Source organism: Leptonychotes weddellii, chromosome 9, assembly GCF_054177405.1.
Source record: "Leptonychotes weddellii isolate Sample4059 chromosome 9, ASM5417740v2, whole genome shotgun sequence".
Classification (NCBI taxonomy): Eukaryota; Metazoa; Chordata; class Mammalia; order Carnivora; family Phocidae; genus Leptonychotes; species Leptonychotes weddellii.
This window is the reverse complement of record NC_138377.1, coordinates 62,767,435-62,795,287: the sequence shown is the minus strand read 5'-3', so window position 1 is coordinate 62,795,287 and position 27,853 is coordinate 62,767,435. Positions and strand designations below refer to the sequence as shown.

The following is a 27,853-nucleotide window of genomic DNA, read 5'->3' as shown; positions in this document are numbered from 1 at the left end:
TCTATGGGTATTTTGACTGTTTTTTTTTTTTTTTTCTTTTTTGCTTACAAAATAACTGCAATACTCACAATTGGAGAAAAAAAATCACATTATCTAGTGTTTTGACTGACAGGGGAAACATTTATGTGTAGAACCAATGCATTTATCATGCTTAATTGGAAATTAATGAAACAATATTTATATTGCCTGTGTTTTTACTTTTTTTTTTAAATTTAGGCATGCCATCTTAAAATGTATTACACCCACTTAAAATGCTGATGGAGGGGCGCCTGGGTGGCTCAGTTGGTTAAGCGACTGCCTTCGGCTCAGGTCATGATCCTGGAGTCCCTGGATCGAGTCCCTCATGGGGCTTCCTGCTCGGCAGGGAGTCTGCTTCTCCCTCTGACCCTCCCCTCTCTCATGTGCTCTCTGTCATTCTCTCTCTCTCAAATAAATAAATAAAATCTTTAAAAAAAATGCTGATGGAAATCACAGATATAGGATTATAAAATGTCAAATGCAAAACTGAAAGAAAAAGGATAATTTTTAAAACTCTATGTAGTAGTTCTCAATGATACCATAGTACCCTGTTTCTTCAAAATTCTGGGATGATTTGTAAGAAATAGGAATGCCCATGATTCAAGTCCTATGAGTTTCAAATGTCATACATTTCACTTGTTTTCACAGAAGAGACAGAACAATAGACATCAGAATACAATGTTCTGGAAATGGCAAAATGGTTATTTATTAACTATAAGGAATAAATAATGGGTTCTGTCCAAAAGTTGTCAGTCTTTGGCCAAAGTTTCCTGTGCATTGGTTAACAAAAATTCAATTCCCATAAATATATTGATGCTTCCAGAAAGGTGTGAACAGATGCTTTATCTCTACATTGTGTGCATAAATGTACGTTCTGAGATGTAAATTGATCAAACTGTAGAAACAAATCATTTAAGATTTGTGCAGTGATTAATAACAGAAGCCAGTAATCAAATCTCCCTGCCACCAGCACATCTGTTACAGAGAGTTTCTAGTTTGCCCTATTATGCAAATGTGCAATAAAACAAATACATTACTTAATTTAGCAGCTGGTTCAAAAACATTATTTTAGGTGATTTCTCTATGTTTTGTGTACTTTTGCCATTGATCGTGGTTAATGTGAACTAATTCAGTTGTTTATGAGATGAGGGCTTCCACATAAAAAAATAGCCCTCGGGAAAGCCAGCCTTTGGGAAAGTCATTTTGACCCTTGTCTCTGAGAACGAAACACCATGGCAAACGCATGATAAGTCATGGCTCTCAGGACCCCTACTCAAACAGCACAGGAGCCTCAAAGGGTTTAAAATGGAAGCTCCCTTTATTTCTGTGTTCTTGAGGATGGAGACAAATTCTGACCAGGGCTGAAACTTGCTGGATTGGGGCTTTAATTTAAAAATAAATAAGTAAAATAAACTAATAAAGATACTTAAAAAAAAAAACCCTGAAGTTGTTTTTTATATTAAAAAAAATCTGGACACACACAAAAAATAAATTCTAATAGGAGCACTGGACTGAATGTTCTGGTGTTTTCCTAGTGAAAGGTAGGGTCTCATGGGATCAGTTAGAACCAGTGAATTATCTGGTATATTAAAAAGTAGGGAACGCATTTCTCATGAGCTTGAAAATTACACGAAAACCCACAAGCAAGTGGGTCGGGCTCTTACTCAGTGCTCAGGGGTACCTTTTGTGTAGGCAGTGACCAAACTTGCATTTGCTAGACCAGTGAAGGGAGGAGATGAGAAAAGGCAGCAGTGGCATCAAGTACAATCTCCCACAAAGTCTTCAGCAGCTGGAGAGCAGGCAGGAGAGTAACCTTGATTGGTTAGCAATGGAGCTAAGGAAAATGGTGACTAGAGAATAAGAAGTAATATGTTACTGGAGAGTTTTAAATTGTTTGGAGACTGCCACCATACTTAGGACAGCAGATAGATGAAAAGTAAGATATATGCCCAGTTCATACTTGGGGTCTCTCAGTTAATATTCAGGTTCTCAAATTCCTTCCATTAGAGGCCCGTGGGACAGTTTCAAAAGGACCTTTTAGTTAGCTGTTTATGAATCTACCTTCACTTCAATGGCAAAAGACTATAGCTTAAAGATGAAAAATGATACACACGCTTACATGCTTACTGATACCTATAATAATCCAAATAATCAGTGTTTACTGAACACTTGTGTTAGCATAGCTCTGTGAAACCACCTTACAGACAGTATCTCTTTTGATCTTCATATTTTACCAGTGAGGGTAGTATACTTAAGTGACCTGCCCAAGGTCATGGGACATTGGGACTGGAATAAATGACTGATTCCAAAGCCCATGGTCACAATTATGTTATCTTGTTTCCTAAACCAAGGTTAAATTTCCATAGGAGACCCAAAGAAAGAAATTGTGGAGTGTGTCCTTAGCACCACAGAGGTAAGAGGGACAAATTCCAGTTTTCTAAATAAATACTTTGTTGCATGTTCTGCAAAGTAGGTGGGATCATACTGAACTGAGAATTCAAATATTAACATTAAAAAAGAAAAGATAGAACACTTGACTGAGGGCTGGCCTTTCGGAAATATGGATTACCCAGCAGACAGACTGTATTATTCAAGGTTCTGTAGAGAAACAGAACCAATAGGATGCGTGAATATATGGAAAGAGATTTCTTAGAAAGGAATGGGCTCACATGGTTATGGAGGCTGGCACGTGGAATCTGCAGTGTGGGCTGGCAGGCTGGAGACGCAGGAGATGCAGGTGCAGGTGCAGATGAAGTCCAAAGACAGTCTGCTCAAGAATTCCCTTTGGAACAGGAAGGCCAGTCTTTTCATTCTATTCAGATCTTCAATGATCAGATGAGGTGCACCCACATTGTGGAGAGCAAAATGTTTTACCCACAGCTCACCGATTAAATGTTAATTTCATCTCCAAAAATGCCCTGCAGGTTGACACATAAAATTAACCATTACACAGACCGAGTTTATACTGAAGACACCAGCAAAATAAGGTACATTAGAAGAAAAGAATATTTTAAAAATAACTCAGTGTGTGATATTTCAGGGAAAAAAAAAACAACCATCATGGATAAAACTATGATTCTGGTTATCTTATCCTTATTTTATAGTTTAGCATTTTTTGTATTTTGATTAGATGCAGGGTGGAGAACGACCAAAAAAATCTCCATAATCACCACAATATTTTAGTGCTTGGGACCTCGAAAGGCCTGCCTCCTGGCCATCACTAGAAATTTCAAACCATCATTACATGAATTTTTTTCTGTCCAATCCTTTAGAAGTTATAATGAAAGTGAATTGAATTCATTTGGCAAATATTAGGCCTGCCAACAATATTCTTACTTTCTATAGAGAGTGAGAGGGAAACGTAGCATAATGGGCAAGAGCAAGCCTCTGAAATCAGAAAGGCTCATTTCTTAACTCGCTTTAATACTTTCTATCAGTATGATTTTTGGCAAGTTACATAACTTTCTAAGCCACCATTTCCAAAGCTATGAACTAAAGATAATTGAGCCTATTTCCTAGTGCTAACCTGAGGATTAAGGGAGTGAAAGCATTTGGAACTTGGTGCACAGTGTCTGACATATGATAACTCAATAAACATTATTCTTGTGATAGCCATAGGAAGAAGAAAAGGAGTCAGAGATAAAGGCATAGCTGTTGGACCAAATCCATCCATGAAGATTCTTCTACATGTTGAACAATGAGAATCCTTGATGAGGAGACCACTGAGTTAACAATAGGATCCTCGAAGAACCATCATAAACCCTATGCTCTCTATTTTCAGAGGCCATATTCCACATCATTTCATTAAAATACACTCAAACCCCACATTAAAGAAAAATTCAGAAGCTAAACAGTTTTGAAAGTTTATTTTTTTCTCTAATTTTGCTTTTTTAAATTTTTTAAATTTAAACTCAATTAGTCAACATATAGTACGTTAGTTTCAGATATAGTGTTCAATGATGCATCAGTTGCATATAACAGCCAGTGTTCATCACATCACGTGCCCTCCTTAATGCCCATCACCCAGTTACCCCATTCCCCCACCCACCTCCCCTTCAGCAACTATCTGGCTCTAAATTAATTTGCTATTTATTGACTTGGAATTTTAGGAATTTCTTCAAAGTAAGAAAATCTGTAATTTTTCTAATGAACTGGAAGCTTTATGGAATTTATATTTATTTATTTATTTTTAAAGATTTTATTTATTTAATTGACAGAGAGAGAGAGAGAGGGAACACAAGCAGGGGGAGTGGGAGAGGGAGAAGCAGGCTTCCTGCGGAGCAGGGAGCCCAATGCAGGGCTCGATCCCAGGACCCTGGGATCATGACCTGAGTCGAAGGCAGTTGCTTAACCAACTGAGCCACCCAGGTGCCCCGTGGAATTTAAATTTAATGTTTAATGAGGTTGTCAATATTTTGTGTTGTAGAGATTTTAATAAGCATTTTAGAATTTGCATTTTTTGCTTATTTTGGAGTCAATAAAGTTTATCCACAGGTTGCAAATATTCTTAAAAGTTTTTGAAAAGTTTACAGATATTATTCCCATACTGCATAATGTTTGAAACTGTCTTACATAAGTTTTAAGTTCTACAGAAAGACAGAGAAAGAAAAAAGATCAAGCAAGGAGAGAAAGAGAGAGAGTCAGAAAACCGTGTTTTCATCCTTAGTCTAAAGGTCTTTATAATTTTTACTTTTAATTATGAAACATTTCAAACACACAGAAAAGTGTAAAAAATAATGAACTACATCCTATTGTTTATTACATCTCCCACCTTACTTCTAATTTAATTTTCTTTCTCCCAGAAGTACATTCATTAATTTCAGTTTGGGCTCATGGTTGAATGCTAGGCTGAATATAAATTTCTAGTCTTAAAGATAATTTTTACTCAGCACTTTGAATACATCATTCCATTATCATCTTACCTGTGCTATTACAGTTGAAAATTTGTCATCAGTCAAATTGTCCTTTGAGATCTACTTATTAGCTTCTCAGATTTGCTCTCTTACTTTGGTATTCTATACTTGGTCTACAGTATGCCTAGGTGTAGAATAAATATATTATATGCAGATAGTCCTATATATAATATATATGTATAAATAAATATATATACATGAATATATGAATATATATATGTGAATATATGAATATACATATATATATTGAGTTGTACTTCTGAAGATCTGAAGATTCTGGTCATGAATCAATTCAGTTAATTTTTAGACATTCTGTTTTCAAATATTTCTTTTTTGCCCCTTTATTTTTCCTTTTCAGAATCCTTTTTTTTTTTTTTTAAAGATTTTATTTATTTATTCATGAGAGACAGAGAGAGAGAGAGAGAGGCAGAGGGAGAAGCAGGCTCCCAAGGAGCAGGGAGCCCGAGGCAGGACTCGATCCCAGGACCCTGGGACCATGACCTGAGCTGAAGGCAGATGCTTAACCATCTGAGCCACCCAGGCGCCCCCAGAATTCTATTAGTAGAATGTTGGACAACCTTATTTTATCTGTTTCTTAAGCACATATGCATGTTTTCTGTATTTTTATTTCTCTTGCTTCTTTCTGGTAATTTCCTCAGATTTACTTTACAGATTACAAATATCTCCTCATGTATGTTCAATCTACTATTTAACCCTATCTTGATAATTTTTAACTTCAGTGACAAAATTCTTTATGTGTTCTATTTTTATTAACTTGAAATTTGCCTATTTAATGGTACCTTATATTATTAGATTTCTTCTTTCATGTCTTTAATTACTTTAGGCCTCTTTAATTCTTTTTCTATTTGTAATAGTTAATCTATAATCTCAAATTCTAGGCCCTTAATATTCTTGGTTTTGTACCTATGGACTTCACTCATGGTGGATTAAAACTTGTCTTTATAAATTCATCCCTCCTCCCTCCCACCCCTTGACAATCCCGTGAAGCCTGAGTTATAGGAGAATCCCTATAGAGAAGTTTTCAATTTATTTCTGCCAGTCTCGGGGATTCCACCACAGGGGTTATTATTTGGGGCTCTTAGATTATGTAGATAATGTAAACTTGAACCTTAAACTTACATAGGGCTCACGCTCAGTGTTTCAAGCCTCAGGAAAGACTTCTTCTCACTCAGACACTGGTGAAGACTGCAAGCTTTGTTCTTTTTTTTTTTTTTTTAAAGATTTTATTTATTTATTTGACAGAGAGTTAGACAGAAGAGCACAAGCAGAGGGAGTGGCAGAGGGAGAGGGAGAAGCAGGCTCTGCACTGAGCAGGGAACCCGATGCGGGACTCGATCCCAGGACCCTGAGATCATGACCTGAGCCGAAGGCAGACGCTTAACCATCTGAGCCACCCAGGCGCCCTGCAAGCTTTGTTCTTGTCTTAAGATGGTAGGTAGATTTTTTTTTTTCCTAGTTCATCCTTCCAATTCTTAGACTTATGCAGACATCTTAGTACCAACACCAATTTATATGGATCCAAAACTTCATATTCTTTCTCTGGCGGAAAACTAAAACCTAATCTATTGTGTTACTTGGACAATCACCCACTCTCGTCAACCCGTTAGTGTACCTTCTCTGTTCTTTGTTTTTGGCATCTGAAGGTTTCCTTTTCTTTTAGTGTATTCGAATGACATTCAAATATTTTTTATCTATCAAAATTAACAATATTAAATGTTTATTGCTGGAGAGTATTTATTTGTTTTAGTCAGTGTTATGGGCTAAATTGTGCCCCCCCCCCAATTCATGTATTGGAGTCCTAATCCCCAATATGAAGGTATTTGGAAACAGGGCCTTTGAGAGTTAATTAGGTCATCAGGTTGGAACTCCTGTGGTGGGCTAAGTGCTCTTACAAGAAGAGATACTAGAAAGCTTGCTCTGTATCTCCTTGCCATGTGAGAACACAGTGAGAAGGCAGTTGTCTACAAGTCAGAAAGAAAGTTCTCACCAGAACCAGAACATGCTGACACCTTAATCTGGACTTCCAGCCTCTAAAATTGTGAGAAAATTAAACACCTTTATTTACACTGCCCAGCCTATGGTACATTGTTATGGTGGCCTGAGCAGACTAAGATAATCAGTCATCTTTCTGAAATATTGAATCTCTGATCCCTTATTTGTTCAATTAATATTGTTTTAAGGAAAAAAATCTTGCTGCTCTTACCTTTAAATCAACAACTGGGGCTCTGCTGATTCTTCCTGGATTCAGATAAACCACAATATCAAGGCAAATAATAGACAAAACAAACAAACAAACAAAAATACCTACTAATTCATGTGGAACAAGTAGTTCAATTCATGTTAATTCCAAATGGACCACAATGTAAAGAATCAAATTCAAAAGAATAGCCAAGAATAGAATGATTTTACTTTATTAAGGAAGAAAGAAAGCAAAACAAACAAAAAAAGAGCTTCTATATGAATTCAGAAGGCAATCTACAGAAGCCTAATAAAGTGAAATCTTCCATCAGTATTGCAAATGAAATATCTTGAGGGACTGTGTATAATTAATAAAAAAATAGGGCTATAATTATGGTGGTCGATATAAATTATTACCAAGAGACCTCCAGCTAATTTGAAAGACCTTTGGCTTTTATGTGGCTATAGTTAGAAATAAGAAATTTACTACAGGAAACCATGTAGTATCTATTGCAATCTTAAAACAAAGAAATCTGGTGAATGACAGCAGTATAACCCTGAAGCATCCTGATGAACTGTAAATAATCCAGGCTCTTCTGTGTGTGCAGGGAAAAAAAAAAAAACTTAGCTGATAATTCATAGAGGATTGTATTCTTTCCATGTGACCAAAGGGCTTTAAAAGGACCTGTTCCTTGTGCTTCAGAGGCTGGTATTAATAAAATTACTTGGTAATATGGCAGTTGTAAATTGCGACCTCTTGTCGTTGGCTGGGTCATAGATGTCCCTCTCCTTTCCTTTTTAAACACTGATGGGTTCAACAGAGTAAACATTGACTTCATAAATGAGCCAGAAGTCAGAGCACTTTAGGTTCTAGTCACTTCCATAATGGGAAGTAAGCAGAGCAATTTAACAGGGGATGTGAGAAGGGAAGGAGGGGGACTAGGATCCTAGTCAAACAGATGATGGAATGAATACCCTACTTAAGTGTGCCAGACATACTCATGTAAAAGAAGCCGTGGGTCACCAGAAACTACAGGAATGGCATTATTGGGTTGCTCCCATAATTAAGGGAAAAGGCATAAGTCAGGAGCATCTTAGACTAAACGTGTTCCTCTACCATACACTACAATTATCACTCTTACGTTCTTACTCCAATAGGCACTTCACACCGATGATGTGGAATACCTTCTCTTGTTAGTATCACGAGTTAGAGTGAAGTGTAGGACAGATCAGAGATCAGTTAAACCTCCCACCCTTGCAAAGACTGTGGCCATCACTCTGTCATGGCAAAGCTAGAAACAGAGATTTCCAAAGGGCGGCATCATAACTGGCTGATTCTGAAAAAATCCATCACTTTCGGGGCAATGCATACCAGATGAATTTCTGCCAGTCCTTTCCCAAACTAGGAAGTTAGTAATCAAGGGAGAAAAAGGTTAAACTCACAACATCATTAACACCATCACGATACATACATGCTTATGCCCAGCGGAAGCACTGACATGTTCTTTCTTCTCTCCTTCTAAAATCTTGTTCCTCGTAACATCTCCAGATATTTATGTGGAATACATGGTTAGGTGTCTACCCAAGATCCCCTCTTAGCACTTTTCCTTGCTCACAGTGTCTTAATTGTGTTTGGGGCAGAGTATGACCATCCCTAGGCAATGAAACATGATTGACTAAAGCCAATCATGACAGTCATTTCTGTTGCTTAGGAATGTAAGAGTAGTCATGTAACAAGTTCTGCCTGATGAGACCTTAAGGAAAGTATGCGGGTATATTTCTGGGGAAATAATTTAATGCTTTCCAGATAAAAGAAAACAGACAGCTGTGTCACACTTCCTGTGTCCTGCAGATACTCTGTGAACACAGTCTGGCAGCTGGGCTGCAGGGGTCATTGTGCTCAGGAGAGAAAAGTGAGCAAAGTTGAGAAGACATGGACCCCAATACCACCAAGCTGCTGACCAGTACCAGCATCAGCTAACCTCTTGTCTTTAGGTTATGTAGAGGAAATGAACCGTATGTTTAAACAACAGTTAGTAAAATTTTGTTACTTGCAGCCAAATCCATGTTTAACTGATATAAAATATATAACACTACAATTTAACAAGCCCATTACCTAGTTACCATCAGCAAGCATGCAGTATTTTACTTTCATAATAACCTCAAGGTGAAGGCAGTCAATCACTCCAAATCCCAGGTTAACGTATGGGGAGCTAACACAGTGCAAGTTGTTGGCTTAGCTTGGGTTGCCCAGTGAGTATGTGGCAGAGCCCAAGTTGAAGCTGCGCTTGATGTCACTCTTTCTTTGTTCATTTATTCATTCATTCATTTATCTAACAGACTTTGACAATCTATTTTAGGAAGAAATAGTTGTGTGCCAGGAATATAAATATTAATGATTAGACAGTTTGTGCTCTCAAGGACCTCACAGTCTAGTGGGTTCATAATCTTTGAACTCTCCATTCAGTGGCATTTTAATTATATCAGTCTACCTTCTTGCTGATAGCCATTGTTATGTGAGCTATATATTCTTTTTTTTTTTTTTTACTCCAAATGCAGGTGATTTCAAGGGCATTTGCCTAATCAAAAGATATATCTTTCATCTGTTACTAAGATGTGAATGGAAATTTCCAGCATCATTTCAAAACCAGAATTTTCTGAACAGTTCACCTTTCCCTCTACAAAGGCAATTCTGCTAATGTTTCTCTTTAATGCTTCATCTGAATTATGGTTGCATTGAGATAGTGTGAGGTGGTCACATGTCTAGAGCTGGGAAACCAAATGCATAGTGACACATCATGGGGTACAATTCAAAAGAAGGACTGAACATGTAGGTGGAGGGATGTAGGCCAAGAAGATGCTGCAAAATATGGAAAGATGCTGTGCTCAAATGCTAACTTAAGTAGAAGTCAAAATATTCTACTAAATTCAGATAAGGATATGCTAATGAAAGTACCTGTGATATAATATTTAGCTGAGTCCCCATGTGTCAGGGGCTCCTGTCCAACTGGGAGTTCTCTAAAGTACCTTTCATGGAGAATATAGTGTTTGTTAACTAATAAGTAATAAAATATGCTAATCTGAAGTTCACGTATATATAGGAATAGCACTCAGTTGTAACCTCTGTGATTGTTTAGAAATGAGCCCAAGACCTTTGCAGTGGAGTGATAAGGATATGCTAATGAAAGTACCTGTGATATGATGAAGAGACTCAAAATAAGTCATGCCAACAGCCAAAGGACTGATAATGGCAAAGAGGTATTTTCAATCAGTTGTCTAAGCAATTGACTAAAAATAGTTTCTTGAAAACTATTATGTGCTTAGAAATGTGCCAAGTGCTTTATAGGGAAGAGCAAGACATAAAAGAATCATAAAACATCACCTTTTTCGCCAGTTAAGTCAGAGTCCATTTGGGGAAACGAGAAGAGACTAACACATACGGAAAAAAGTAAACAATATTCGAATGGCATGGAAGGCAATGCTAAGAGATAGGGCGCACAAAGGTGTCTCAGGACTGGAAAGGTGTGATGCATGGTAGAAAGAGTCTAGGACTGAAATCAGAAACCTTGACTCCAGTTGCAGAACTCTACCCTATATAAACAAATGGTCCCACAAACCTCTGTTTCTCAGGGAAGAGCTAATTTAAGAAGACAAGAAAATATGGAAGACCTTTTGAACTCTTAAATATTAGATACACATTTATGCTATCATTTTCATGAATGTGAGAATGTTTTATAGGAGAAAAAAAAGGGAGAATTAAAAAACAAGAAAAGATCTACACAGTTCAGTAAATGAGTGATATTTCCTAAGAGGGAGATAAAAGGAGCAAAGATGGAGGACACAGGCAGAACTCTTGAGTTCTACTTGTAACTGCCAATTAGACCTTTACTGAACCTTCCTTTCCTCGTTCACAAAATAGGAAAAAAATAGTCCCTTCAGTGGCTTCCACGGGACACAAGGATGAAATAAAATCACAGATATCAAATTGTTCCACCAAAGGATGTTCTTTTGGCTGCAAGGTTGCTGGACTGGCTGGAGCAGGAGTGTGCGCTAGAGGCTAAATGAGGTATAGGATGGTATAAAATCGGGGGACTCCTTACAGGCAAAGAAATTCCAATTCTGTATGCCATCAAGTGATATCAATACGGGAGTGTGAGTCGCCCACCACCACCATCCAATGGAACTTGACCATGAAGAATAGTATAAAAAGAGTCCCCTAACCACCAAGGTGAGATAGACAGTTCAAGTCTTAAATTATGCAAACTACACATAGGACCCATTAGAAGAGACACAAACACAAACAGTGAACTTTCCCCCCGCCACCCCACTACCTAGTCGCTGCTGTGCAATGTGATCTACCACCCAGATGCGGGCAAGAAGGAAATGCATTGTTGACAGAGAACGAAAAATTTACTACTATACAAGCGACCAAAAGACGGTCTGCTTTTCATTATCACTGTGCACCAGCAACTCTAAACAATGTCAGTGATGAAATACTCCACTGCAAAGGTCTTGGGCTCATTTCTAAACAATCACAGAGGTTACAACCGAGTGCTATTCCTATATATACGTGAACTTCAGATTAGCATATTTTATTACTTATTAGTTAACAAACACTATTATTCTCCATGAAAGGTACTTTAGAGAACTCCCAGTTGGACAGGAGCCCCTGACACATGGGGACTCAGCTAAACAAGTTTGGTTCAGAAGAAGTTCATCATAGTTCGGCATCCTCCAAGTGCAGATCCAAATGCTGTAGCTTGACGTGTGCCTGAGTTTAAACAGTAAAAAAAAAATGATAGCACATGATTATAACACGAAGAAAGAACAGAAGTTCTTCAGTTCTATCATTCTGGTGACGACTTTAAGTTGGTATGTGTGTTTAAAACTTGCAAGAGTGAAACAGAGCGAGAACTCCACATTACTGGTAAGTGCAAATTTTAGACCATACATGACATAATTTACCAAACTTGAAGAACTTCTTTCAAGTTGGAATCTATTCTTTTTAAGTTGTTAACTATTTTAAAAAAAATAAAGGATGAATCAAGAAATCAGTGAGTATCACTAGTTATTAGATGATCGTTACTGAAAATATTTTTGTCAGAGAAAAGGGAAAGATCTTAAAACTGGTCCACTCTGAGAGCTAAACATTCTAGGTATGCCAAAGGGAGAGAGATCAAAAGACCCCTAAGTACTTTTTTTTTCAAGGAAGTTTTGTGCTTTGTGTGTGCTATCGCTAGTGCTATTGAACACTAAGCAGATTTTAATTCACGGTCAATTCTACAGTAGGACGTGCCCTAAGAGTTCTCTGATACATTGTGCTATATCTTCCCTGCAACCCCTTAAAACAAAATCTATGGTATTGGAAAACTCTTCATTACTGCTATTTACACGATGAGCAGAAAACAGTGCAGTACTGTGAGAGGGCTTTTGAGAGATAATGCAGAGCTAATTCATTTTGTTTGGAAGGTATAAATTGTGAGGTTTTGCTCAGAAACATGGGTCTAGCTATGCTTTCTGAGGCCTGATTCTAGCTGTCTTCACATACTTTTGTGGATAAGAACCATCTGGAATATTCCCAGCTGGACAGACTTGTGGAAGTGCAGGACTCCTGAAGCCCATCCCCAAAGATTCCAATTTACAAGATTTGGGATAGAGCCTGGAATCTGTGATTTCAATGAGCACACCACTGATTCCATTCAGGTTAAAGGTCTCAGAAAAGTAGAACTCTTTTGGTAATGTTTTCCTATTGACTGCCATGCTTTTAATTCAGCAAACCGGCATTTTGCACCAAGAACAAACAGACAAATAAATAAGGAAAGAAGTAAACAAATATTACCCACACACCCACTCTCCTCCAAAGTAAGAGGACAAAATGAGCAGAGCAGACAAGAAGAGTTACTGTTGATGGAGATAATTCACAGGAAAGCACCTGTAATAGTGAAATGGTCTGAGAATAAAGCACCCTGCCAGATTCAAAGTGAAGAAAAGAAATTTTAATTGTTACTTTCCATCATCTGAATGATGGTGGCCCTCCAAAACTCATCTGTTGAAATCCCACTCCACAAAGTGATGGTATTGGGAGGTGAGGCCATTGGGGGTGATTAGGTCATGAGGGTGGAGCCCTGATGAATGGGATTGGAGCTCTTATTAAAGAGACCTCACAGAGCTCCCTAGCCCCTCTCACTATGTGGGGGCACAGGAAGAAAGTGCCTTCTATGCACTAGGAGGCAGGAGCTCACCAGACACCAGATCAGCCTGCACTTTGATTTGGACTTCCCAGTCTCCAAAACCGTGAGAAATAAATTTCTGTGGTTTAGAAGCTACCCAGTATCTGATATTTTGGTATATCAGCCTGGGGGAATAAGACAGTTTAATAAACATAATGAAATTCTGGCATTGGATCTCACTTCTGAGAGTTTTTAGAAAGGCAAACATTACATAATTTAAGAAGCTATAAATACAAACAAGAAATATAATTTTTTCCTTAAAATCTTCTCACATTTTACTTTTAGTAGTAATGACTTTTATAGTCCATTGATTTTTATATGCAGCTTAATTCAGAAATATCTACTGGACACCCATTAGGTGCCATGCATGGAGATCTAACCGCCATCGCTCTGAAGGGGCTTTTAGTCTAGTTACAGAGACAGGTGCATAAAGGGATTGAGGCATGCTCAGCACCATGCTCTGCAGACACCGAGCAGCCCAGAGGATCACCCCCTGCCTTGTGCTGGTGGCGGGAGGCCCCTCCATGGGTTAGTGTGACAAGGCGGGGCCATGTGTGGCATTTGCACATACATGCTGGTAAGGTATCCTGGCACATGCTTTCCAAGGAGTGACATCTCTCAAATAAAATAACATCACCACCTGGACTGAGTGCCTTAAGGAAGCATCCACACACCAGACTGAATAGAGAAGAGCATATTCCAGAAGAAGGATGAGTGGGGAGAGGAAGTTCACTTCCTTGATGTAAGTCCCAATAAGCTCCTGTAGTTGCTTCTCAGTATCCCCGGCCTGGGACTAGGGGACTGTAACTGCCAGCCTCATCCACTGGGCAGATCTGTGGGCAGCTTCTGTCACAGATCCTTTCCCTTCTTGTCACTTCTCATTTTTGCCACAACAGTCAGATGATGCTGCGACTGCCACCAGCCTCTCCCCAGCTCTAGTCAGGCACAAGGGAAGTAGGGAGACCATCTTGTTCTCATATTAAATATAAGCCCCAAGGGTGATGTACACAGCACTCTGTGTTCTTTCCAGTTGTTTCAGATGAAAAAATAATGTCTGCGTGTGTTGGTTGGTGGTTTTAAGACATTTCATTTCTGAAAACAGAGAGATAATAACAGGCGACAAAAAGGTTCCCAAAAAAGCAAGTGTTTCCCTTTTTCCCTCGTTTCACGAGCAAGGGCCTGTTCTCCCACGGAGGGAGCCCTTTCCTGCTCATCTGTCATGGGTTCTCAGGGGAATTTTCCTCCCGGTGATTTCTCACAGCCCAACAGGCCTCTTCCCGGCTCAGTGTGCTTTTCTGGGGGCTGATGGTTTCCTCCTGTCCAGATTTGTCCCCTTCCCACTGGTTCCTCTCCGATTCCAGAATATCCGATTTGCTGGGAACGTCTGGGCTTCCAGAGAGAGCTGACCCCGGGGAAAGGAAGTGCGGGGCAGTCTCAGGGAAGAGGCAGTCCATCCTCTATGGACTGAGTCTGCTGGGTCACCCCGTGGGACCACACTGGCTGTCTCTCAGAAAGAACGCTCACACTGACTCCGCAGTGGCGGGCCCTACCGCATAACCAAAGATGACAGCATTTCAATACTACATTAAAGAACCCGTAACTTCCAGAGCCCGGTTTCTGAAGTGATTCTGAGATTGAGATTTTACTTTCGCAAACTATTTAAGCCTAAGCATTTAAGTTTGAAAGATAACAAGCATCCCCAGAGGGCATAGCGACGAAATGCCCCTTCCCTATGTGTCCAGCTGCGGCCCACTGCCCCCCTCCTCATCCACTGAGGTGGGGAGGAAAGAGCCAGAAATTGCCCATAATCACGCTATGCCTTTCTACTGTACATCCAATATGTGCTGTCATTATTTCAGTTTTTGAAGCTCTCATGGCAGCATTGCCAGTGAAGATAATGGGGCCTATTATTTTCAATGAGCTCCATCAGGAGGTTTCAATGCGCCTGCTATCACTCGAACAAAGACGCATTGGGAAGCAACACTGCTTTCTTGTCATCAAAATGGCTGTGAGTTTGTGTGAAGCTAAAGAACACCCCTTTTCCTTTTCAGCCTGTTTGGATCTGAAAGGGCCAAGAAAGGCAGTTTAGAGAGAAACAAGCCTGGCTCCTTGCCGAGTACCCTTTGCCCTGGCCAGACGTATATATGAGCTGCTTTCATTTTATAGAATCGATAAGTTCAGCAAAGTGAAACCTGCATTTCCATTGATTTCCTATTTATAGCCAGAAATATGTTCCCATGGAAAATATCGTCTGTTAGAATCGGAGACAAACGAAACAAAACAAAAGCAAAAAAAATACCTGCCAGCAATGAAGTAGTTGAGGGGGTGGTTAAGTCTAAGGCAAATTAAGACATTCTACACCATTGGCTCGGCCTTGAAATCTCTTTCCTGCCCCTGTTCCAGACTCTTCTCTTCTTCCCCAGACTTGAGAAGTTTTCCTTTGTCTTTACATCCATAGCAACTTGAGCTCAATCTCAAAGTTCCTTTTGTCTTGGTATTTTTCCGAGCCTTAGTAGTTACCTTTTAATAGAGACCATAACCACAACACTACCAGTCTAACCCTTCCAAATCATGGTCAATTTTAGGATTGGTAATATGCATTATTTGAGGTTTATAAATAGGAGAGTCCAAAAAATGAATTCACTTATAATAATGGTTCTATCAGAGTCTGTTAAATAAAAAATAAAGGTCACTAAAACATTTCAACTTTTGCATGCTTATTAGTGCATGCTTCTAAGTATGTTATGCATTTACTCGCTTTATCCTTGTAACCACCCATGAGAAAGAGTGCTGTTGTTATCCTCATCCACAGAGGAGGCCTAGAGAGAGGAAATCACTTGCTGAAAGTTACGCAGCTAGCAAGTTCCAGAACAGGAACCGAATCCTTGCAACTTCATTCTAGGGTCCATGAAATGAGGGAGGACTCTATATCTGATTGAGCTATTGTAGAGTTGTTTGAAATGCTGGCCAGTTTTTCTCTTCCATGTTTATATTTCTTACCTGTTCCCAAACTGTCCCTCCTTTCCCTTAAATACCTCCATTCAAGCAGTTAGTAGGTTCCTGGTCCATGTCCTTAAGTTTGCCAGAGTAGAAAGCAGAAATAGCCTGCCAATCTGTCTCTAGTGTTCTCAGATGCTTAAATTCTGTTAGATGCATTATTTTAGATGCCTCTGTGTCAAAAGCATAAAAATGGAGGCAATGCATTTGAGAGGAGAAGGATGAAAAACAAAGATTCCTGGAAACGTGCTGAATCTACAAGGTTCATACAGGAATGACAGATGTCTCAGCCAAGTTATTCCCAGCACAGACATTTTTGCTGTGTTCCAAAGCTCTGTGGACACCATATCATACTTTGCAAACATCCAGCCTTCACTCCACTGAGGTCCATCCAAAGCCTGAAGCCAAGGCTTCAACTGGGATGCCTTCCCATTCATTGCAGGGGGACACTGGCCTTCATGGGCATCCTCCATGGCAAGTCCCCCAGTGGCACCCTTCTGGGCCAGCAGACCTGGCTTGGCCTGTTCAGTTTATCACCTCAATTTATCCTGCAATGTTCCAGAACACCTGTAATCCCAAGAGAAGGACGGGTGATGGAGAAAAGGGAGTGGCACCGGCTAGAACCAGTTTAAGTTGCTCTGTGCTAGGACAGAGGTTGGATGCAGCCTTGTTACACCAGCTTCGTCTTCTGCCGTGTTTGAAAGAAGTACAAGTAGACTTTGGCTCTAGGCAGGAAAGTGCTACCCAGCTGCTGGCACCACTTCAGCTGTCATCCTAATAAGCATAGAGTACTGCAAGGTGAATTGACTCATAATAGTGCTGTCAGTGAAGAATGATTGGAAGTGTTTGGAACGACCGCAGTAGGGTAGTGAAAGATCAACGTCTGCGCAATGCCACTTGACCTCTGGTTCATGTGTCGGGTACTGGAAGGCTCAGATAGGAGGTGTTTTATTGATCCATATGCACAGTTTATATTTACGTTTATTATCTCATTGCAGAAAACAAGGTTTGAGATGACAATGTCTGAAACAGTCTAGCAAGGACAACTTCCATGATGCATAAATATGCCCACAATTTCTTTCCACCTTTAATTTGGCACTAGCTTTATCCCCATTATATTCTAGTCACTCCTGTACCCAGTATTTCTCATCTGTTTCTAAGAGATCCATAGTGGCTACATTTTTAAAGATTATTTTGAGGATAAAACACATTACAGTCCCCAACTCCCTACCACATGCAATAGTCATACTTCTAGATACATTTTTTGAGAAAATATGTAAGTGCATAGAGATACCCGAGTACTATATGGCTGAAAGCACTGATCTGTCCATGTGACCTGTGCTGTAATTGTGGTTTAAGTATTTGTTAAAATTTACTAGACTCTAAATTTTTTAAAATATTTTATTTATTTGGCAGAGAGAGAGAGAGCGCACAAGCAAGGGGAGCGGCAGGCAGAGGGAGAAGCAGGCTCCCTGCTGAGCAAGGAGCCCGATGCGGGACTTGATCCCAGGGCTCTGGGATGATGACCTGAGCAGAAGGCAGACACTTAACTGACTGAGCCACCCAGGCATCCCTAGCCTCTAAATTTTTTAAGCAAAGATCATGTCTTATTAATATTTTATAAGCACAAGTTAAACACAGCATGTGGAATATAGTAGGTCCTTAGTAAATGCTTCCCGGTGAATGATCAGATATTCTTATTCAGCTGAAGGTAAACTAGAGAACAGAGAAAACAACTGAGGTCTTTGACCTTCTCCATGTGGGTAGTAGCTACTTCAGTTTGGTAGTGATGGAAGAAAATCATACTTACCTAAGTTAGCAAACATTTACATTATGTTTACTATAAAGTGCTTTTCATAAGCCTGGAGGAATTCAAATTATCCTACAAATATGATTAATCTTCATAATGCCCCCTTGAGATACTGTTTTTATTTTTATTGTTGTTTTCCCTATTTTACAAAAGTAGAAACTAAGGCACTGTGAGGATGATCTGCCCAAGGCAACATTAGGAGTTTACCAACAAAAATATTTAGTTGGTTTATTTTGAACATGAATTATCATTATGCCATCTTATATTTATCTAGATGATTTGGGTTAATGAGGAATTATAGGTGAATTTGTTGATCTATGAATCAAATGGAGTTTAAAAGTACTTTTTAAAGATAGATTCCCCACTGCCTCAAAATTCCTCTACCATGAAATAGATTGTGTGGGGGGGGTGCATTCCAGAACTAGGTGTCTTAGACTCCAGAATTAAGATAAATGTTTTGCATCATGACTTATTCTATTTAAGTCTATATCAACAGCTTACCAAACAGCTTAATAGATGTGGTTATCTATAAATCACTCTTTCTTATTTAGAAATATAAAACACTTCATAATATAATCTTCCAGGGATTTTTCCCAGACATTGCCCAACCTTGGAAATCAAATGCTAAAAGGTAGCATAACAGTTAAAGGAAAAAAAAAAAAAAAAGGTCTGGGGCTATTAGTTGACTACAGTTTCAAAAGATGCCAAGATGATGATAAGACTCTTGAAAAGATAATGCCGTTTTATGATAAATTAATAAACGTACAGTGTCTGATTTGTGGTGGGGTGATAGGCCTACATTTGAATATGGGTTTCAATCCAAGCACCTCATTATAAAAGAGGAAAATGACAAACTAAGATTACTCACAAAAAGTATGCTAGGGAAGACAAAGCATCTCTAAATCAAAACAAAGAAGGGGAGATGTTTGGTTTGACAAATGGAAGCTCTAGGAAGCTCACAACAGTTGTCTTAGAATATCTGAAAGAGACTCGGCAGTGAGGTATAAATATTTTCACTGCAGAGCCCTGCCTTTCTGAACTACACCTTCCCTGAACTACACCTTCATCTCTCTTATTTCCACTGCCTCTGACCTAAAATGCCTCCTTATTGCAATAATTTTCTAATTAGTGTCCCTGCATCTCATCTCGTATTTCTCCCACACAAACTCTTCATAGCATATCAGAATTATCCTTCCAAAACACAAATCTTACTGTGACATCTCCTGGCTTAAAAACCTCCCAGTGGCTCTGTGGTACACACAGACTAAGCAGGAGCCCAAAGGCCTTACAGGGTCTCTGACGATAGCCCCTGTTCTCCCACCCCTCCTCTCCTATCCCAACCTCCCAACTCTCTCCCTTTCATTAAAATTATGCTCTGGTTTCTGAGGACTGGTGACTCTAAGGAACTTGGCACCTCTAAACCTGTTCTCCTTTACTCACACTGTTCTTTCTCTCAGTTTGAAATTCTCCACCCCCATCCCATCCCCAACTAGTGAACTTCTATCCATCCTTGTGAACCAGCTAAAGTACATCAGCTCTTCTACAAATCCTACCCTACTCCCCACAGTCAGGATTCAGAGCCTGCTCCTCAGCACACCACTAGCACTTTATACATAATTGCCAAGTTATTGTTAGAAATTCATGTGCAAGTCTTTCCATTTTGCCAAACTTTCAACTTCTCAACTCAGTGTCTTCCTGACCTATGACAAGCCCTGGGTCAAGATAAAGACCCTTGTTTTTTGTCAAGTGAATGAATGAGGATAATATATCGAAGGGCAACACTTTGGAGCAGATACTTGTTCAATATAATAATAACATCAATGATGACAGTGATTATAATAGCCATCATTTCTAAGCACCAATGGGGTGCCAAGCAATATCTTAGGAGCTATGCACATACCATCTTGATCCACATAATCTTAGGCAGTAGGTTACTTACAAATAAAGAATCTAAGAGTCAGGGAGATAAAGTGACTTGCCCAAGGTCAAACAACAACTAAACGGGGGAACTGGGATTTAAAAACAATTCTCTCTGACTCTAAAATCCATGCCCCAAGCCATACATCGACCTGCCTCCTTTAAAACTCCAAAAAATCAGAAGTATTCAGTTGATTCTAGGGCTTTCTCTGGAGGTTTGTTTCAAATCACTGAAAGTGAATGTTTCTCAGAAATATTTTGAAGTGATACCTTCACTCTTTGGAAGATTGAACTCTGCACAGATAGGGCACCAAGGCAGGAGTGGCTTAGAAGGGTGCTAGGCAGCTTCCCCTCCTTGAATAATCCCCATCAGCACTCTCCAAGGTACTCTGAATATCTATGTTATCTAAATAAAATTAGGCACTTAGAAATGAACAGTTTCCAGACTAGCTGCATTTACTCTCTCACCAGATTGATGCCCCAAGTCCCTCCCGTTGAGAAATTTGGGACCTTCTGTTAACTGCACAGGATGCCTTCATGTCTATCTTTTAGTGAAAAAACTGATTCTATAGAAAGAGCACAGAGATATACAATACTACTGGTTAGGTCCTCTGCTTAATGTTAATTATGTACATTCTATATCACTCTCCTCTCATCCTCTACAGAGAACATTCTTTCTGAATGTGCCATGGATTTATTTAAGTTATAAGGACTATAGGCTAATGCTTCTCGGCTATTTGAAAGCCCAAGAAACATTCTGAAATAGTGTACTGAAAAATTGCTTACCATTTGCTTATCTCCCTACCATGGGATATATGCAAGGAGAAGTTTAATGCACTTATCTCCCCCCTCCAATTGCATCTTGCCATCTGTGGTGCGTTCAAAAGGACCAGAGAGGCCTGCATCTATAATGACTGTGTTTTAATATTCTGGATGCTATTGTAGATACCAATAGATTTGGAAAGGAACCAAAGCCTAGGGAAATATATGGGTAAATGCAGCTCAGTTACCTTCCTTTAGATGACTTGCCTGAAGTGGAACATCCTAAAGTTTGCAGGTTTGTACGTGACATCTTTGAAAATAACTCTAGACATGCGGTTGGCTCTGTTCAAAAAATGGAACGTCAAAGGTGACTCAGCCTAGCTGAAGCAAGAAAAGTTTAATTCAGAACATAATTTGCTTTCCTTTATTTGCACACTGCAGTTCTGGGGAATAAAAGCCATTATGGAATCAAAGGACAATTTGCTTTTTTGTTGTTGTTGTTGTTCTGCACTGAATTTTTAAAGGCTTTTTTAAAAGAACATAAACAGATGAATGATACTAGATTCAGTGCAGTTTAAAACTAAGTACCTTGAGCTCTTTCCCATGATAAACAGAAACCAATCTTGACTCTCTGCCCCCAAGCACAGTTCTGTGTGTACTCAGTGAGACAGATCTCTTTCTTGTCTGGGGGAAGGAAGTCCGGGCAGCATGGACAGTGATTCTCAGAGAGATGGGGATTTTAAAAAGATATTCAATTATGAATGTTTCAAACTTCTCCCTCTTCCCTCCTTCAAAAGTAACGTCTCACCGCTTTTAGGTCTCTCTGTCTCTCCAAACTTCAAAGGGAGATGTTGAGCCTGTAAGAGAAAACTCTGGGCCTTTCTATGCATCTTGTGGGGGGTGGGGAGGGAATATCATTAAGCTAGGAGGATCAGAAGAAACAACACTCACACTCAAAGGAAAAAAAAAAGAGAAGATCTAATACAGTGAGGGAGACAGTGAAGATTCCAAGAGCCAATAATATGTGTTTCTCTAAGAGTTTTTGTAGGATGAGGATACAAGGTGTGGATGCAAAGGTTTGGGGAGCAATGACAGAGTGTGAGGATATTGATATGAATTATGCATTGAATCCCTTGGATCTTCTTCAAGAAATACTAGTAAAAAGGTAGGATTGCTTCTAATTACTTTTTGATTGCTGAGCTCTTTCTCTGAATGTGACAGTGTACAGAGAAAATAGACAATGTCAGGACCCAGCTTATAAGAGGAATTAAAGAAGAAACTAAGTCTAAAGCCAGGAGGGAGTAAGTGAGTTCTGTCTCTACAGTCCTTCTTGAATTGGAGATGCAGCATGTGGCCTTAAGGTCCATGAAGCCTTGGTCATAGAATCCCCAAGGAGGGTGTTGACCTAGAGCATGGTGGAAACCTTTGGAAAGGTCTCTGTGCCAAACATTTAGCTCTATGATATAGGTCAAGACTTTACTACTGGCCACCAAATAATAGGATTCATGACTACCACTAAGAGATCCCTGCTGTAGTTAAGGACAAAAGGCAGGAACAATTAATGACGTGTGAGCGATCTACAAGGGCTCAGTTCTGGGATAACGCTAAAAACGGTGTAAGGCAAAGCTGCAACCACCCAGGAAGTTCATAATCAGGCTAGGGAATCATGGTTACCCACAGGGCACAACTGGGGATTACGAAGACCTGGAAGAGTCAGGAAAGGCAGATTCAGTGGCAATTCAGTAGAGGCTTCTCACCAACTCCCCATTTCGGTAAAGCGTGTCCCAGCACAGAGGATGCCATCCCTTGGGGGAGGGGTTGGGGGGAGGTCACCTGTCGCCAGGGGTTGGGGTGGTAGTCCCGTCAGACTGGGAGACAGACTTCCTGACCCGCGGTCAGGGCCCTGAGTTTTCATTCTGTGCTAGGCACTGCAAATTATGTAGTTAATTCGAAAGATGGGTAATGTTCATACAGGAGAAATGGAGAAAGGCAATGGATCACAGGCAGGGAAAATGGGTATGGTAGAAAGGGACACTTTATCCAGCTGTATTTATGGAGATTCATAAGTACTTTCTCAGCTTCAGACAAGACAGACCATAAAAATTAATAACTATTTTCCATATTATCATACTTTCTCAAGTGTCCAGAACCCACTTGTGATTCTTTCATCCTTGCATTATTCTACTGTAAAGGCTAGCAAGTTAAAATAACCAATTTCCCACTCTGCCTTGCTGCCCTGGGTAGGCTTGTGACACAGTTCTGGCCAATGGATATCACCAGAAGTCCGGGGTTTGCTTCCCAAAATCAAAAGGCATAACCTAGTGAACGTTAGTCTTTGCCCTTCCTCTGTCCAGGAATGCTGACATAAGGTGAAAAATCCCATTCTTCAACCCTGAGACAGGAAATAGTAAGTTAGTGAATGCATAGTAGGGATGGAGTAGCTGAGGATAGAAAGAGCTTTAGTTCCTAATGGTACCATTGAACTGTCATGGCAACCCTGAATTTCCCAACCTTTAACTTCCTGTTTCATGAGACAACATCCTATTTAAGCCATGGTAATAGAACTGTCTGTTATTTACTACCAAGTGAATTCATAACTACATCTAATACATGCTTCAATTCAACATAAATGCCATTTACTCTCTTCCTCATGTCAGTAACATCTTCTCATAGGGGCAAACTGAGCTCTTCAGGTTCCTATGTCCTTTTCTGAAATTCAGAATGTCTTCCTGGCTTTGGAGCAAAACATCCATTTTCCACAGGTGGTACATTAATATTCAAAATCTCATATTGATTGCCAAATGCTTCCAAAGGTATGTACCATTGTCTATGAAATTATAAAACCATTTTTAGCCCCAAATTAGTATTAGATCCTTTTAAAGTCAAGCATATATGCTAAATAGTAAAATAATTACCATGTATTTTGTATTTCTACATTAATATGGTAATATAGCATGGTCTAGAACATTTCAATTTATGATTAAATCAATATGATTTTAGAACAGCTGGTTGACAAGCAACAACTCAGATTACTTCTTTGGGTCAGTTCTGGAAGTTCTTCCCCATTTATAGCTAGTCAAACCAGTTTACATTCTAGCATTTTGACCGTATCAATTATACTGGCAATATGCCAAAGTTACTTTTTTAAATCTGGATTCCTTATTTATTTCAGATGTTTTTGAAACATATTTGAAGCATACTATACAGTGAGATGTTGCAATATCTGTTCGTGATTTTTTTGACCCAAGAGATCTGTCTCAGTTAGGATGCCTTCAGCTGCCAGAACAAAATGTCTAAACTGCAGTGTCTTGAACCACTATGCAAGTATATATATTGTTTACTTACCAAGAATGCTGTATTCAGGTAATGGCAGAGTTGTTTTGGCAGCTTAATGATGTGATAAAAGATACTGGTTCTTTCCACTGCGCTAATCCTTCATTCTCCATGTGTTTATTTTCATCCCCATATTTGTCACTTCATGGTCACAAAATGGCTGCCATAGCTCTAGGCATGTCATCTTCATCCAACAGCACCCAACTAGAAAAAGAAGGAGAATAGGGCTAAGGAAGATATTCTCCTTACACAACTATCTCTTTCATTAGGGAGCAAACTGACTTCCAGATGCTTTCACCAAATTTCTTCTTTAGGAAATCATCCTAGAACAATCTCCGCAAGGGGTAAGAGAAGAAAACAAGTGCCATTATTGGCCCAGACTAATCATGGCACACCCCTTTGGGTTAGTCGCAGTGCTATATGAATCCTATTAGCAAAGGAAACATGTCTGAGGCCAAGCAGCCACTTAGAAAGCTATAGAAACAACGGGCCCCTTATCCCCTTATTGGAATGTTATTCATTATCCTCCACCATATTCTTATATTCTCACTGGAAATTAGTTATTAATAATAAAATGTTATACAAGCCTACAATATTTTTTTAACTAATAGCAATAGCATTTACCTTAACCATGGAAATTCTAAAGAACTTTAGATAGCTATGGAAATGTAAGACTATATAGTAGTGTATTTTTGTTCATTTATTCAATAAAATTTTACTTAATATGTCCCATATGCCAAGCTCTGTTCTGTGTACTTAATACTTATCGGGGGAAAAAAACACAAACAGAAGAGATAAAGAGCACTGCCCTTGAGAAGCTGGTGGGGGGAACACAATGAATAATAAACATTAACTAGTATTAAGCCCTTTCTATGGGAGGATTCTCTTCCTACATTTTTTACTTCAGGCTTGACCAAATTACCTGTTTTAGCCAATGAAATGTCAGTGGGAATAATGGGTGCTATTCCAAGCAGAAGTTTCTGTTGTCTCTCTTTTCTCTCTACCAGGAGAAAGGCAATTCAGCATGGAATATTCAGAATGAAAACGACATTGAAGCACAGCCTCAGTTAATCTATGGAAATAAAATGTTATTGTAAGTAATGGAGGTGTTTTGTTACTATGCTCTGATAGTAATATGATAGGCTAAGCTGACCAGTACTGGAACTCATACAGTGTATAAACACTGAAAAGTGCTAGAGTTCAGGGGCTCACAGGGGCATGTTCAGATAGCAGTATTAAATAGAATAATCAAGTAAACCCACTGAGGAGATGAGATTTGCATTTGCATTCTAGAATAAGGTGAGAGAATTTTGCCAAAGGGATATCTGGGGAAGGAGAATTCCCTATAAATGCACCAACTAGACAAAAGGCCCTCACATGCATACAGTATGTGGGACCATCAAAGAGTTGTCTGTGGCTGGCCCTGGCTTGTAAAAGGGGGATGGTGACAGGAGATGAGTTCAGAGGAGGAATGGTGCCAGATGGAGTAGGGTTTTGGAGTTCAAGAGCAGGATTTTGGCTGTTACTCTGAGCTAACTAGAGAGCCAGTACAGGGTTTCTAATAGAGGAATGATGGTGTTAACTTAAATCTTTAAAATTTCACTTAGCTACTGTATTAACAATAGACTACTGAGGAACAAAGGTAGACATGGAGACCAGATAAGAGGCTAGTGCTAGGAATCCAGGCTAGGTAAGATGGTTATGTGAACCATAGAGGTAGCCAAGGAGATCGCAAGATACGATAAGATTCTAGACAAATTATTCAGGTAGAGAAAACAGGATGTGCTGATGGATTGGGTGTGAGGTAGAGAAAAGAAAAATCTATGCTCCTCTGAGCAAATGAAGTGTGTTCCCTTAGAAACAGTAACTCCATGCTCTCCAGTGGACAGAAGTATTCGGCACCATCATTCCGGCCGACCACTTGGGGTACTCACCAGTTGTGCCCACCAGGCCTGGGAGGCACACCATGCTGCCAGATCACCAGTCAGCAGTGTCCACAATGCTTCTGAAATATGAGAGATTAGAAATTGGCTATTCCTGTATAGAAAAGAATCTGAGCATGCTTGCTACATAGTTTTACCATCTATTGTATTATTAGTCAGACATTACATGGCATAGATCTAAAACTATTTGTTTTACTATTTTGTAATTGTTTGCAATATACTTTTTTGGCTACACTAAACTAAAAAACACTAAATTCATGTTTAATAATTAAACAAAAAAGACTATAGTCTCCATTCCTCAAGAAAGTTGATGATAAATATGCAACCTACATAAACTCTTGATGATCTTTACCATCTTCCATGGGGGTATTTTTTTTTTTTTTAAAGATTTTATTTATTTATTTGAGAGAGAGAGAATGAGAGAGAGCAAGCACATGAGAGGGGGGAGGGTCAGAGGGAGAAGCAGACCCCCCGCTGAGCAAGGAGCCCGATATGGGACTCGATCCCAGGACTCCAGGATCATGACCTGAGCCGAAGGCAGTCGCCTAACCAACTGAGCCACCCAGGCGCCCCCATGGGGGTATTAATGATACCACAGGTCAATGAAAATCAGAGGACAGCTCTTGCTCCTCCCCCTTCTACAGACAGCCCATCATCTGGTGCAGTGCCAGCCATGCCCACGGGACACGATGCTGAACATGTTCCCGTATGATTCTACCCACAGCAAATTCAAGGGCACAGTCAAAGCTGAAAATGGGAAACTTGTCACCAATGGAAAGCCCATCTCCATCTTCCAGGAGCGAGATCCTCGATCCTGTCAACATCAAATGTGGTGGTACTGGTGCTGATTAAAAAAAGAAGAAGAAGAAAAAGAAAAACAGAGGGCAAAGATGAAGAAACATCAGTGTCTACATCAAGTTTTTTATTTAAAGAAGATTGTCCCTCAAAATGATTTTATATATGCACCTCCCAGATGGAAGTTCACAGATCACTAAATGAAGAATGTCTTTTCATTTAGATCAATGTTCATTTTTTTTTAAGATTTGATTTATTTATTTGTCAGAGAGAGAGCACAGGGAGGCAGGCAGAGGGAGAAGCAGGCTTCCTGCTGAGCAGGGAGCCCAATGTGGGGCTCGATCCAAGAACCCTGGGATCATGACCTGAGGCGAAGGCAGCCGCCTAACCGACTGAGCCACCCAGGTGCCCCCAATGTTCATTATTTTAAATTACGTTTGCTCAGCTTCCATTTCAAGCTTTCTTATGGTCCAACAGCTGAAGAGCTTCGTGAATGATTGATGCTGGTGCCCTGTGAGTGTCATCAGATTTTTCAAATAGAAAGTCCGTTAATTCAGTAATGCTTAGATTACTTTATTCAGCTAGTTCGAAGTAAAGCTTTTAAAATTTCATCCCTTTGAAGGTGAAATTTCTAACATTATTTCACATTCCAGTTGGCTAAGTGCAACAATAAAGATAAAATTATTTGTTTTGCAGTGAAAATTTGAATGCAAATTTTGGGGACTACAGTATCATAATCATAATGCAAAGAACAACATTCGTCCTAATTAAGATCCTCATGAAGTAGAAGTATATTGGAATTGATTGTGGAACACACACAACTCAAAACTGAGTCCAAATTTGGGGTGATATTCTAAAAATAAAAATGAAAGTTGTCCAAATTTACAAATAATTTATAAGCACACAGAAAAACTGAGCTACAAAGCTGATATTTAA

At 39.5% G+C, this 27,853-nt stretch overlaps 1 long non-coding RNA gene across 1 annotated transcript; it reads left to right on the top strand.

Moving 5' to 3' along the window:
* The first annotated feature begins 6,184 nt into the window (after positions 1 to 6,184).
* LOC145723271 (uncharacterized) lies at positions 6,185 to 27,458 on the top strand. The gene is made up of 3 exons (XR_014148197.1): positions 6,185 to 6,383; positions 25,187 to 25,272; positions 26,847 to 27,458. It is a non-coding gene; the product is annotated as an uncharacterized LOC145723271 (long non-coding RNA).
* Positions 27,459 to 27,853: the final 395 nt, after the last annotated feature.